General features: G+C 44.4%; 1 protein-coding gene across 9 annotated transcripts in view; it reads left to right on the top strand.

The window, feature by feature from the left end:
• The window catches only part of LOC105423600 (uncharacterized), a 383,169-nt gene that overhangs the window by 224,977 nt on the left and 143,604 nt on the right, over positions 1 to 14,588 (top strand). The window lies entirely within an intron of this gene.

The raw sequence follows: 14,588 nt of genomic DNA, 5'->3' as shown, positions 1-14,588 counted from the left end.
CGTGGCGCGGGGTGATCCCCGTCGCGGACGAAACTACGTAAATTATGAATGCTGTTTGACTGCATGCCAGCTACACCCCATAACCGGCAACTGCCACGACCCCGGCCTCTGCACGTGTCTGGTGTACGTGTGGAGGCACGCACATACAGCGGAGATCGTGGAAGCGCACGTGCACGGAACTGCAAACAGCCGGAATAAATTCTCGCAGCGTCATACACGCCGCTACGAACATGACCAGCTCGAGAGCGACACATTTCCTTCAAGGCGAACACGGTTGTGTGAACTTGAATTTTTACGACAGAGACAATCCGTGACCGAGCTTGCCTGACTTATTCTGACGAAAACGATATGACGTGAAATTAGAATGTTACAGAATTTTGCTCAATTTGTTGGACGGCAGGAATATAGCAAACGTTGTGAATATTATCGCCGACAGCGATCCTAAAACGCTACGGTAGCGCCCCGTTTCGTTTCTCGTCTCGTGCGAAAATTTGTACCGTGGCTTCTCGGCGGTACGAATTCCGTATATTTTCCCTCGGTATGAAGTCGAAATACGGGAAAGCACCACGACCGAGAAATAACAAGGATGATACGAGGAGTTAGGTAAACCAAATGTTTATCCGCGACATCCGTGCCGCTACATCCGTGCCGAACGAACAGGGCGAGCGAACGAACGTACGAGCGAACGAACGAATCGATTTCGCCCACATCGCCGACGGCGAGCCGCGTCGAAAATAATAAAAGGACCAACGGTGCTTGCAATTTATACCCTCGGTAGAGGCCGGCGTGTCTCACGGTGCATCCCCCCGACCGGTGTGTTTCCGACCGAGAGATAAAGGCGCCGCATCGGCGAACAAGCCACCCGTATATATTCAGGGCGCGCTTTTAGCACCGATCGTGCCCATGGTCACTAACTAAAAAGGGATCAAAGGGCAGAGAGCGCGGCGGCCTCGACGTGTCGGACGCGTGTTTTTGCCGCCGCGATTACTTTTTACAACGGCGTTTTTCATCGTGACTCGACATACCGCGCGCCTATGCCTATGTCTGGTTTTCGCATGAGGCGATGCGATTCGCCAAAATCCGCTATCGAAATCCGACTGTTGTATATTTCGTTGAAGTATTTCGCGAGACATAGAGCGCGCGATGTATTTTGCACAAATAATTGACCATAGAATGTGGAAGGCGATGTCTCGTGGAATAATTTAGCGGAATAATTTAAGGTGGGAATGTGGGTTGAGACACATTCTACATGAATACGTGGTGTCTTTAACATTAATGTAGTATTTCTTCTCGATTCGAATTGTATTTTACGTTTTGCTTTTTCTCACGCGAGGAAGTCGTTATCAGTATTTCTTCATACGTCTCTTATTCTCGCACGCATTCATCCTGTACATTTAGTTCATATTTTAATATGTAAATGTGAAGTATATCGCGTTGATTCCACCACAGTGACGGATCATTGAAATGCGTGCTAGACCAACGCAACGACGGATTATCGCGTTTACTCGTTAGAAGAAAGCGCGGTGCTGACGAGAGAAAAGGCAGGATGAGGTTCGGTGCTCAACATAAAGGACAGCTGGGATGCACGGGTGGGAAATTAGTCTGCAAAATTTCCCCCGGAATTACGTCGTAAATTAAAGTTTGTACACGCGAGTGAATCTGCATCCCCTTTTCCTACGTCCGTCTCTTCCCGTCTTCCGTTCTTGCCACCTCGGCGCGGCATTCGCTGAAACGAATTCTTCCTTCTTGCGAGTTTCGACCGTGAGATTAATCCGAAAATAACGAGCGCAAAAAGATATCCCCCCCCCCGCTTTCATTACTTTGTCAACCGTAACATCCGTTATTTGTTCAAAGACGCATCGACCTGTATACGATACAGCTAGGTGCACTCGTAATTATGCTCTCGAATTCATTTACATATCACTCATACGTATACTCATTATGTAAATTTTAATCATATTATTTCCGCTCTTATGATGTGTATTTTATTCCAGTTAAATTATTTTATTTTTCTCGTACTTTATTTTGACGATGAATCAAAATAATTTTTTTCAACAACAAATTATGTGTCACACACACATATATACTTATTAAATATTAATGAATTATTAAGTTGTTAAAAATTCGATCAGTGGAAAATAAATTTAGATATTTACGATATTTACCATATTTACAATATATAAAACAGAAATATAAGTAAAAATAAAATTTAATCATAGGCGCATAACGCACTTATTTATTTTATTAATTATTATTTATAGGTAATTATAGTTTGAATAAATATATGTATTTACATGTCACCAGTCATCGTGCCTTGTAAAGCTACCTGATCTGTAATTTAATTCTCGCCTTGTTTTCATTTATTCTTCCATAAATTAGTCATTTGAAATTGCGATTTGTTTGTCGAAGAAATCGGCGATCGACTTATCGATGCGATGGGGGTACGGCGTAATCTTCAAACAGATTCAGATTTTGATCTGTAAGACTTATATAACGGCTTACATAATGATTACGGGTTGCCGGTATTAAGCAGCAGCAGCGTCGAGTCAATATTGATACGGGCATACGATGAAACTGGAGACTCCTATCCGTTTGTGCATTCTGGGTATTGAATTCTGCCGTTTCCCGATCGGATCTTCCAGAATCGCGGTTACAGCGATTTGACGCTTGATGACAATCGGCGGTCCGAATTGGCGGTTTATCGTTCTCGGAGCGTTCGTTAGGTTCATATTCCGCAGGGAATGATGGCGATCTCGCGATTATCGGATCGATTTACGCCGAGTCCCTTGATGGCTGTCACAGAAATTCTCCAGAGCACGGAGGTCGTCGTAGTAATCATACGTTAATTACGTATAATCCGTGATCTGCTTAAGCCTGTGACGACGATCGATAATGCGTGCGGCAGCGTACAGTTATCCATAGGCTGCAATTCTAACTATGTTTACCTGCTGGCATAGTTCTGAAGTTTCTGAAGTTGTCGAATTGTCGCGATGATTTTTACGTTCCATAAATAATCTCGCTTTTTTTTTCTCTCTTGCTTTCGCGACAGCTCGAAGATCCGAACATCGATTTCCGTAAAGCCATAAAGCAATTTTTTTAACAACCCGATAACCGTGGTCACTGCCGAACGCCAGTGGGCAACCCCCTTCGATGCTCGCATGCTCTTTTATCTCGAATTTTTCTCGCGATCGCATACTCCGCTGTTACGGTAACGAAATTTGATTGCCGTCGTTATAGTTCACGTGCACTTTGCGCATACATGAATATTCCGCGCGCCGCTAACAACGGTATTCCACGCTTCGTTGCGGGACGCCACAAAAGAACGGAAACCACCCTTACTATATCGATCGTCACGAATAGTATTCGGTTGAAGCCCCTACCTTTGCCGAATACGTCTGAGTAATATAGGAAGCATAATCGCTATTTCGCTCGAGTACAACTCTCTATGGTTAACATTTATGCAAAACTAAGGCGGACAGATGTAGAGCCTGAATTAGATAAAACGATTTCTGTCACTCCGAAATAAACATAGTCGTAAATTCTCGAAAGGTATATTTTAGTAAACTTTTATAAGTAACTTTTGTAGATCAGAAGTTGTTCACTTCTTTTTAGTACAAGGGTATTTTTAAGTTCCATATCTCTCTTTGATTGTACGCCATTTTACCTAGGTGAACCTGCTGAAGTCGAAGTCACGAATGATGATATTTTATTAGCAACGTAGATTTACATTAACTATAGAGCAAATATCTCGGCGGTCCAATTACTAAGATTCCATTGCGGAGATTGTTAGAAGGGACAAGTTTAGCTGCGGCAAACGTCGAGCAGCGGAGCGACCGAGCTCTCTTTGGACAACTACGGCAGCCGGCATGAGAACAAGTTGGGAATCTCGTTCCGTCTGATTTGAACTCCCGATAAAGAGCGTCGTCGCGGCCGTGGTTTAAATTCGAATTAACCCGCGGCCGGGAGATATCCCCGCGTATCCGTGGACAAAGCTATCTGCGCGGTATTAAGCTGTTAGAATGTAACGAGAGTTGATTAAGTGTACCGAGGTTGCAGACGACCGAAAGATCGTGCGAAAAGAATATACCCGGAAGATTACCGTGGGTCCGAATCGAGGCGACGAGGAAAACGAGGAGAGGCGAAAGAGAACGCCGCCGTGCTTTTCCCAGGCCACGTCGGCCTAATGAAAATTCACGGGTTCTCCATCGGCGCGATAAAGTCCACCGCGTCATTACCATTGCCCTGCAGCTCGTTACGGCGTTTATTTAGCCGCGACTCTTTCCCCGAGATCGAAACGAACGGCGCCGCTTACGCACACCAACGTTTAATCTCGGATTTATTTTAACGAGAGTTTACGACCACGGGAAAAGTTCACGTGAACGTCGGAGCTATCACATGACGATTTTCCATGACAAATACGTATATAATAAGCGAAGTATCTTTCGTTAATTGTCTTATCGCTAGGGGAGGAGAGGTTGATGATTAGAATTTGCGTTTGTCTCTGATTTACTTAAAATTTTTAACGATATTGAGAATATTATAGTGTACGATTAAAAAGAATTTGATTATTGTTTTAAGCGAAAAGGGAAAATCATCGTTGTAGGATTAAAAGTTGGAAGCTCTCGTGCTCAATTGTTACGAAATTCCGTAGGTAACGAAATTGATTCGTTCGCCGTGATTGGGTCGACGAACAAAAGATTATGCGCGCGATTTCACGATAATAGCGAGTTAAAGAACGTCATTGCGCCGCATGCCATGGAAATTGCGAAAGAATCATCCGTTCGGGCATCCTTTGATATTTTCGAGGGGATTATCCCAAGTACGTGTCCACACGGGCGTGCGTTCCCATACAGGACGCGATATTCGAGCGACACACATATCCGGGGTAGGGTGGGGAGAGGAGGGGGAGGGGAAGAGAAACGAGGGAATGAGGGGGCAACGATAAATCCGGCTGGCCGAATAAATATTCCGAATCGAGACCCGGTCGAGCGCGCGGAATCCGCGCCCGCTTGTCCGCGCGCGCGCGCGCGCGCGCGGAATTATTTTCACGCGCGCCAAATCGGACTTTAATTTGCGATAGTGACTGCCACAAGCTCAAAGGGATGCCGACCCTCTCCCTCCCTCTTCTACACGACTTGCTCGATTTAATTAATGCTCGTTGCATAGCCGGCGCGGACCCGCGCGACCCACGCTGTATAGCGCGAACATGCTCGTCCTCTCCCGTGGATGATGATTACGGAAAAGACCCTCGAGAACGCGCGTATGAACGCGCGCGGATTTGCATAGATATAATTGAAATTACACGCGACCGAGAATTGCATTTTTATAATAACAAGACAGTGTCGTTTAACAAATGAGACGTCTCGTTTTCATTATCTTTTACCAGGCTTTTAACCATCTACTGCTCATTCTGTCGGAGATTTAGAAAGTTCTGAATGTAAAGTTCGCCATTTCTCACGATTAAATTTTGTAAAAATAGAAAATCTTGTAATGATTGAGTCTAGTGTAAAATTAACGGTACGATTACTAATTAAGAAATACCTTTCTCAATTGTTCGATATTCCTTTGGCAATTTGCACGAAAGAAGAATTTGTTTTCGTTATTATTGACGTATGGGATTAGTTTAGATTATTGATCGCACAAGCCCAGTACACGTAACTTTTTTGATATATTAGAAGAGAGTCTCTTAGTAATTCGATTCGATGAATATGGGAATCCGTCGTTATCGTCGTTGATATGTTGTTATCAGGAGAAAGGGTAGATCATCCCAGACAAATTGGCCACTTAAATCCTCTGAGGACTCACATCCCTTACTATCCATCCTGGCTCCACCAGCTGTCACGATAAAGACTTGATCCATGCGTTCATCCATGTGCGACTCGTGTATACTTTGGTCGCCAATTTGACATTGTCCTACGTAAATCTATGGATATATATGTTCTCTCGTATATAAGATGTATATTGAACTTCATATGTACAATAAATTGCGCTACTCAAAATTTTATCGCTCGAAACTCCGATGCAATAGTTTGTTTTTTATTCTGTATTAGTCACTGTTTTGATCACTTATATCAATTAGATGCCTTTTTTTTACAAATGCGATAATAATTATTATTATTTTAGAAATTGATTTGATTAAACTTGCACGAATGGTCTATAAGTCTTCGAGATTCGAGAATTTATTCAAAATCGTGGGATCAGAATCGGGCTCCATTTTTACGGGCGTTAGAGTGGCAAGTGGATGCTGTACTTTCTTTCACGCGATCGACGCATTCATAGCGCGAGGCGCTTTAGGCAAATGGCAAAGTTATCTCGATAAGGAAACCCGGCATAGAGGAATATGGGGCGCGCGACTCCGGCATTCAAGAATTCAAATATCTTCGAATTCGGTCACCCACCTCTCGCCCCCCGCGTCGCTTTATATCCCACTCGATCTTATATCCCACCTCGTTAAATGGGCCCGTTTATGATACCTCAGTTACATTTGGCATACATGTGGCCATTTCTAAGCAGCGCTTTCTATACCTACGATCTATTCTACAGGGGTCATTACGTTACATCGCGCTTAAGTGCACCTGTGCTATGACTTTTGCTTTACACGCTGCTAAAACGTTGGGGAATATAATATATCCGGAGACGAAAAGAGACGGAGAAAGATAATTTTAAAATCGATATTATTTATTTTTCTGGAAATAGTTTATGCAAATTTTGAGGACACAATAATTTTATTATGCAAAAGTATGTGAGTCAAGTTTCAGCGTTAAAATCTGCGTGAAAAATTGACATATATCATAACAATCATACGTTGTGAATGATGTTTTCTGTTAATGTAAAATTTTCTAATGTAAAACTTTATTGATTAATATTATTTATCGATTAATATTATTGAATATACGTTTACGTTAAAAATAGATATCTTAATTTTATTTCTTCGGTAAAGTAAAAACTGTACTCTGTGGACAAATATTTCTTAAGATAAATAAATGATTTCTGCTGCAAGTCGATAGCGGGCAGAAAAAATGATGGAGAAAGTTCGTGAAAGAGAAAGAGGAAGTAAAAAAAACTATTTCAACGAATAGCTTCGAGCGTGCCGTGGTAAGCAAGGTTGACAGACGGAATCTTTAACGAAACTTCTTTCGCTCTCGAAAGAAATCCACTTGTAAACAGCCCAATGTGGCTTAACGTGTGTACTGATCCGCTTTAGAGGACGTAAGTTCCACTTAATTTCTCTTCAACGTCTGAAAACGAGAAAAGAATGAGATAAAAATATTTCTCTCCTCTCTGTGCATCTTATAAATATTTTTCTAGCTACTCGTAGTGGAAAAAACGGCATGAGGTAGTATTACCAGATACATTCCAGCCATGAAAGGAAAAAAATTAACTTTTTGCCGATGCCAATTTATCATTTATACGATAACTCATATACGTAATATGGTATTAATAATAATATTTACGAATATTCACTTGTGCACAACGAGAACGCGAAACAGGATTACGTCCCTAAAGCTCTCATTAGTCGCCTTCAAATGAACACATTCGCGAACAATTTCGGGGAGTAGGAAAATCCACTTTTCTCCGAGTTTTACAGGGATTTTGCGCGGCTGGCAAACTGTTTAAGGAAATAAGGAAGCGCCGGAAGAGAGAAAGGACGAGGAAAAAGACTCAACGTAGGAAGAGAAAACCCGGACTCATTTAAATGTACGATATCCTTCGCCTCTTATCGCATTATGGTAAATACAGGGTGTACTCCTCTTTTTCCGTCGGCACGAGGAAGGGAGTGGGGTAGGCGGGAGGGAAGACGAAACGAGGGGAGAACGGCTGCACTGCTGATTGCAAATTGACTTCGCTACCGAAATAATACCGGCGGTCGCGCGTTACTTGCAATTCTTATTGCGCGAAGTTCGTTACGGGTTTCCTCCGCCTCTGACTCTCTTTGCACAAACACACACACACACACACACACACACACACACACACACACAGCACACAGACGTACACCTTTCATCTACCTGCAATCGTGCATGTGTACACGGCTAACGGGCTGCGGGGTATATCCCGCACGATTTACTTCCCCAATTTGCTGGTTTGGTGGGAGCTCTATCATCTCGTTGCGCGCCACTCGTTTTTCCGATCTCACCGCTGTTTTTTCTCCCTCCCTCCCTCCCTCCCTCCCTTTCCCTACCGTTGTATCGGTACAGAAATGCGAGTCGCCCGATAAAATTGCTTCATCAACGATCGCCGCCGCGCGTGCGTTTAATTACCGAAATGCTATTTGCGCGCCTCCGGGTGTGAAAAAAATGTTATTATCTATAGTACTCGTTAGCGATCGGCGATGATACCATTGAACGCCTTTGTCCGGCCATTTGTAGACGATCGATACGAGAGAGGCCTCGACTCTTCATAAAAATGTAGTTCCAGACGTCGTCTGGAGAGTTCATTCGATGAATGCTTAATACGCGAATCAATTATGTATATTGCGATATTGTATATTCTAAACTTTTCACAATTTTTAGCAAAGTTCTAAGAGCATCGTTTTCGAAAAACGATCCAATATTAATAAGACTATTTTTGTACTTTTTCCATTTTTTATTAGAGACAAAGAATTTGAAGACAAGATGATTATTGCAAATGTTTTTGGCGTACATATTGTAACGAAATTCGAAAACACTGATGTATCTTACTATTTATGTATCTTACTATTTGCGCTTTTTACGTGAAACACGGGGGCGGAAGAAGCGACCGATAACTGGCGCTAACCTTGCGAAGAAATATTATCGCGTTGTCCATTTCGGGGTATGGCGTTCGTACCAAATCTGAATACGTTTCACGGTCGCTCGAGCTCGAAAATTGGCTCCGTGAATTCTACCGGCGTGAAATCCGACGATGTGTAGATGTTGGAGAACATTAAAAGGCGCTTTTAGCTCCTGCGCGGATTAATGAGCCACCCCCTTTCGCGAAAAGAACGAACGTTCGGGGATGGAAACTGGGCGTCGCGCAGCCTCGGAAATTGTGTCGCTGCGTCGATGCGAAAATGTTTAATCGACAATCACGGCTCGATTGTCGTCCGTTCTACGTAACCGCCTTAATTGCGGCGCGTTAATTATAACGGTATGATTATTGGACTGTGAACGTGATTACCGCCGCGCGCGTGTCCGCGATGATTAGCTCTGCCTTTGTGAGAGTGAGTCGGATCGGAAATTGCCTTGCGCCTATAATTCTAATTTTAGGACTGAAAGTGATATTAAGTTCACGTTGTGCCGGTTTAAGTGTAATAGTCGATTGATTTCGTTTAATTAAGTATTCTTAAGTAATTTGTACAGTGTATGCTTCGTCTTATAATGTCTTTTGCATCCCGTTCGCATGTTTGCAATAATTACACTATCAACAAAACACGATTGTTGCCTGGAACGATCGCTTATATGAAATTTTAGCTACCGTTGCGTGTACCTCGTGATTATATTCGCGCGGGAAACGAAGAAGAACCGGTGATATTTTTGCCGCGTTATAGATAGCGATTTTAGGGGCGCATGGGTTAATTAAGCGACGAACATATTTGCGTGACGAAGAGGCACACCGTGAAGACAGAAACCATTGAAGATCGACGGAATAGTCAAGAAGGATTTCTAAGAGATTTTGTGGCTGTCTCGATGGGGATGTGGACGAGGGTGGGCGGGCGGGGGAGAGAGGAATGGTGCTAAATTTAAGTTCCAGATAAAGAGAGAGAGAGGGAGATCGAGATACTAGGGGTACGACCGAGATAATGGCACCGGCTTACGCCGCACAAAGACGGAGAGGATGCCGGAGCCGTGCTCCTGGGGTTGGACTCGTAACGCGACACTTGCGCGCTACGGCTTAAGTTTCGTAATACCACTCTCGGGCGGCTGTGATACAGAAGATACGACCGCCAGCAAGCGGCGAGGGGAGGCTGGCGGGGAGACTTAATACAATTTGCATATCCTCGCTGTACGCCCACGCCCCCGGCGACCTTCGCCGTGGATTCGCGACGTGCGCGAATTCGCGTCGGGGGTGGCCTTCCGCCACCCTTTAACTCCTCGAATATCGGCCGTGAGAAAATGCGCGAACGCTGATAAAGCGGGCTTTAAACTTGGCGCACTTGAGGGGGGGGGGGGGTTGTTGATTCAAGACTGCGAGAGAACGACAACGCGCTTTCCTGCTGCCAGTGTGTCGTTCGACGTTTAATTAAGTTTTCCAGGATGGCTTGCGGCGTTACAACGTGTGTTGAATTTGAGGATTCTTATTCGGGAACGCGGTATTTCGTTGCTCAGACACGAAAAGTAAAAAGAGGAGGAAGAAATTTTCCGCGAGTGTTTTAGAATCTTTTCAAACATTTGTCACATACTATTTTGAGCGTGCAAAAATTACACGCCTTTAAATTTGCGCTATTTTCAATTGTGAAAGTTCGGGATTAAATCCCGCGATAGACATCGGTCGCTTTTGCAAACGCGAGATAGCAAGTCCGAAACCTTGTACAATCTACCGCGTTTAATCTACAGGAAGGACACATCCCCTAATTTACAACCAGCTTGTCGAATACCGAGTTTTCATTAATTATTCTCGGATCCCCGTCGAACCGATGATTACATCGAATTCCGCGAATTCGCGCAAATACGCTGGGGATCGGCGCGACGAGTAATTACGAGCACGAATAAACGCGAGAGAGAAGCCGGCGCCGCTTATAATTAAATGCATTCCTCTCCCCTTTTTTTTTTGGTTCTCTTTCGTAGCGGGATAAAATTTGCAAGAACTCGAGGTATCACCGGAGCGCGTTCGTATTCACGTTTCGCATTCACGCGCGCAATTTCGATGCGATACGATACGATAACTGCACGCTATTTCGGTCGATCTGCACGATAAACGAGCGCGTTTATGTCTGCGTTTCGCCGTAAAATAAGCGGCGATTCTATTTACCGAACATTGAAATATGATGCTTTTAATGAAATTATATCCGGCAATGCGGCGGCCGAAAACCAAGCGACCGCTCAGATAGACCGCGCTCGAAGTTTCTGCACATCAGTTTTGTATGCTTACGTGTGTGGCATTATTTTGCAGTTTATTATTAATGTTGTCCCGATGCGTGCCGCTAATAACGAAAAAAACTTAACTGAAAAACGCCTATTTTCGCGTGCACATGTACCAATATTTTACAGTTATTTTCAAGCAATTATCAAGCGATTATATATTTTTTTCCTTCAATTTTTCTTTCCCGAATATTTTTTAGGAAATGTCGGGGATTATTCAGTACTTAAATTACGTTTACATGTACGAGGTGCAACGTGTCGATCTCGCGCGAAACTTTCGTAACGATGCGAGAGTCGAGCATTAAAAAACACTCGGCCCGATACCGGCGTCGAATTTTGGCACGCTGAAAGATACGCGAACGCGCGAGGGATTAAACGATCGACCGGTCGAGCTATCAGAATCGGTGATACGAAAAGCCGGGGATCTCCATCAAACTGATAACGCATATTCGCGTAATGCGTCGACAGCGCGAGACTGGCAGGTACGCGGGGGTAGGGGGTAGTGGGGCGAGGGGAAGGGGGACACACGAAGGGAGAAACGCGCGAAAGGCACGGGGAATGGGTACTGCAAGGTAAACGATATTTACGTGGCTGGAAGATCGATAGCAATTTAGCCACCCTTCGCCGTTCTGAACGAACACCTCCCGGCGGCGGCGGCGACGGCGGTGGCGCACAGCCGCGTCATCCCCCATCCTTCCTCCCATCCGCCCACGTCGTTACGCACAGGTACATCCACCATCACCAACGCTCCTTTCTTCCACCTTCGTCCGTCTTTCTCTCCTGCATCTCTCCCGCAACGTGGCCTAGTCAGAACTCATCCATATACATCGAGAAAATTAATATCTGGGCTTCGTCGGGTTCGTTCGCGCGCGCTGTGAATAAACCCGGTTGCGCCGCCTGGGTTTCCAACCCCTCGTCTAAAGACCCCCCTCCTCGCTCTTCCGGCGCCTTCCTTTCGCCCCTTTCTCGCGCCGGTAGCGATCAACGTCGTGCAGCTTCCTCTCCTCGTTCCGTCGCTTTTTCACCCCGCGCGCGAATGGCGCTCAGTCCCGATTGTACTAAACATCGTTTAGCGCCAGCTTCGGTTAAATAAATTCCTTTGTTATTTCCGTATCCTACGGAATAACATTGTTGCTGGGAAACTTTTATAGGACATAACGTTACGCGTGACTATCCTTCTTGACATTTAGATATAACTTGAATTAATCATGAGAGTTGTTCCAAGCGCATGTTAACTGCGAAATATATTCATAATGAACTTCGATGCAAGCAACACCGGACCCTGGCTCGATGTTATAATAATAAATAATAATCGTGGCGAGAGAATTGCGTGTTTCTTTTGTTGGTGTTTCCTCCTTTCGAAAGATGCGCAACCGACATTTTCTATTACGATTTTATTCCGCTCCATGAAGAGCATATTGACATGTTGTATATTTATTGACATTATTGACATTGTTGTGTATTTTGTATTATTTTTTTCTCTGGATCGTGGTTTAGCATACATTATTTGAAATCCTATCAAAGAATCTCCCGCGTCAATGTCTAATTAAAAAATTACACGCGTTTCCAATTCCTGGCGCGGTTTTTCGGCTTTCAAAAGAGCTCGGGGATTTTTCAATACTTACGGATGGTATTTTCGCGGAAATACATCGCGAGAGATTTAATGTATAATTTACATCGATATCCGATCCTTCGCATATTTTTCACAGGCACGGTTGCGATCACCCTTATTCGTCATTCCGCTGCACGTCGACGTTGTAACCAGGGGTAACGTCCGGCGTATAGCCGCGCACGCCGCTTATATTTACATATTTAACTAACCCAACGGCGCGAGCATTAACGCAAACACAGACGGATAATCCGGAATATATTAATCCGCGGCGGGCGCATACCATCGCTTTGAATTAACGCGAATATTCCTGTGTAAGCCCCCGCACGCGCGGCAACGTCGAATCGGACGAGTGCACCACCTCGCATGCATATTGCAGATATGTTAATGCGCTTTCTCTCTCTCTCTCTCTCTCTCTCTCTCTCTCTCTCTCTTTCCCTCTCTCTTCTTCTTCCTCCTCTTCCTATCTCTATCTGTTTCCCTCGATCTCGCAGCGTAGCCGTTTCCCCGATGCAGTCGGATGCGCACTTTAACGACATAAGTGGAGAACGAGGGGGTGGAAACGAGGCGCATGACGCTGCCGAACGTCGCTATCGGAATGTCCCCCTTGTCTCCCTCCGAACGAGTTAATCTGCCTGAGGGAAGTGAAATGCATCGGGGAGAAGTCGCATTAATGCAGGAACAAACGATTGTCGTTGTGGATGCAATAAATGCGGTCTTCGTCAACCGCGTTCGTGTTACGGCGAGATGTTACCCTCCACTTTAGCGTTTCATATATTCATATATTCATATATTCCTGACATATATTCCTGAGAAAGAGAATATTTTGTTTAAGGATTAATTTATCCCTTTAGCTTAACAACAAACAAATAAACGATCGCGTGCAGTATTATGACACGGTGTGTGTATATTATTATGTGATGTTATAACCCCTGTTATACCGGGGTTAATGCGTGTCAATATTATTATTGACGTGTACAAAATATCTACCGGTATAAAGCCCAAATCTGGTTGGTTTCGGCAGAAAACGATATTTGCCCGCACTAGTGACTATTGTTATCGGTGTTCTATTGACTACAACGTCAATCGACTGATCCGGGAGAATGTGATTTCGCGTTATTGTTGAGGCTTATTAGGATATATATTGGTAGCCTCTCGACAATGTTGCCACCATGGATCAACGTTCGCGTTGTCTATCGATATTCGCGATATATTTTCTGCGAGTCTCCGGACCCGTGCAAACCCGACGATGAGAGAAAGGGTCGAAAGCCGCGGACGACGGAGCCTTCGTAAGCCGCTTTCGTTCGTATCCTCGAGGGGATTTAAGTCCCGACTCGTGCAGATCAAATTGTCGTCAAATATTTACGGGTGCGGGGTCATTCGTCGTGCAGCGCTTCGAGTATGTCGTATGTCGCCGTGACTTGCCACGTCTGCACGAATCGAACGGGGGAGGAATCGACGCCGGATGAAGACGCCACCGCTTCTTCTGCCGCCGTCATGCGCCCGCCAAACGCGTTCTGAATTTTAATAAGTCGTAAAATCGGGCGAACCGGCTTAATCCCCCGATTTCTCGTCCAACGCGTATCTCGTTATCGATCTTCGTCAATCGTAGTCGTTTAAAGAATATTCTTTCTCAGATCGAAGTACTCTTTGCCTTGATCTATATCTCATTTCCTGTTCCTCCGTAATAAATCTCGCATAAAATTCGTTATAAATAAAAATTCGTGCAAGGATTTCATCTGGATCCTCATCAGAGGGATTTTTCGTCTATTTTTCTTTCTTTAGAAAATTCACGAATTCTTTTTGTATGTCAGATTGTAGATATTGAGCGATGAATTGAAATTGATAATCCTCTTATGCGTTCCGATATTGCTTCGATCGGAATATCATTAATTATAGAACGGGTGTACACTTAATGTAAGTGGGATGGCTAGTATCCT

This window comes from Pogonomyrmex barbatus, unplaced genomic scaffold (genome assembly GCF_055798465.1).
Source record: "Pogonomyrmex barbatus isolate J1 unplaced genomic scaffold, ASM5579846v1 scaffold4, whole genome shotgun sequence".
Lineage (NCBI taxonomy): Eukaryota > Metazoa > Arthropoda > Insecta > Hymenoptera > Formicidae > Pogonomyrmex > Pogonomyrmex barbatus.
This window is presented reverse-complemented; position numbering and strand designations above follow the sequence as displayed.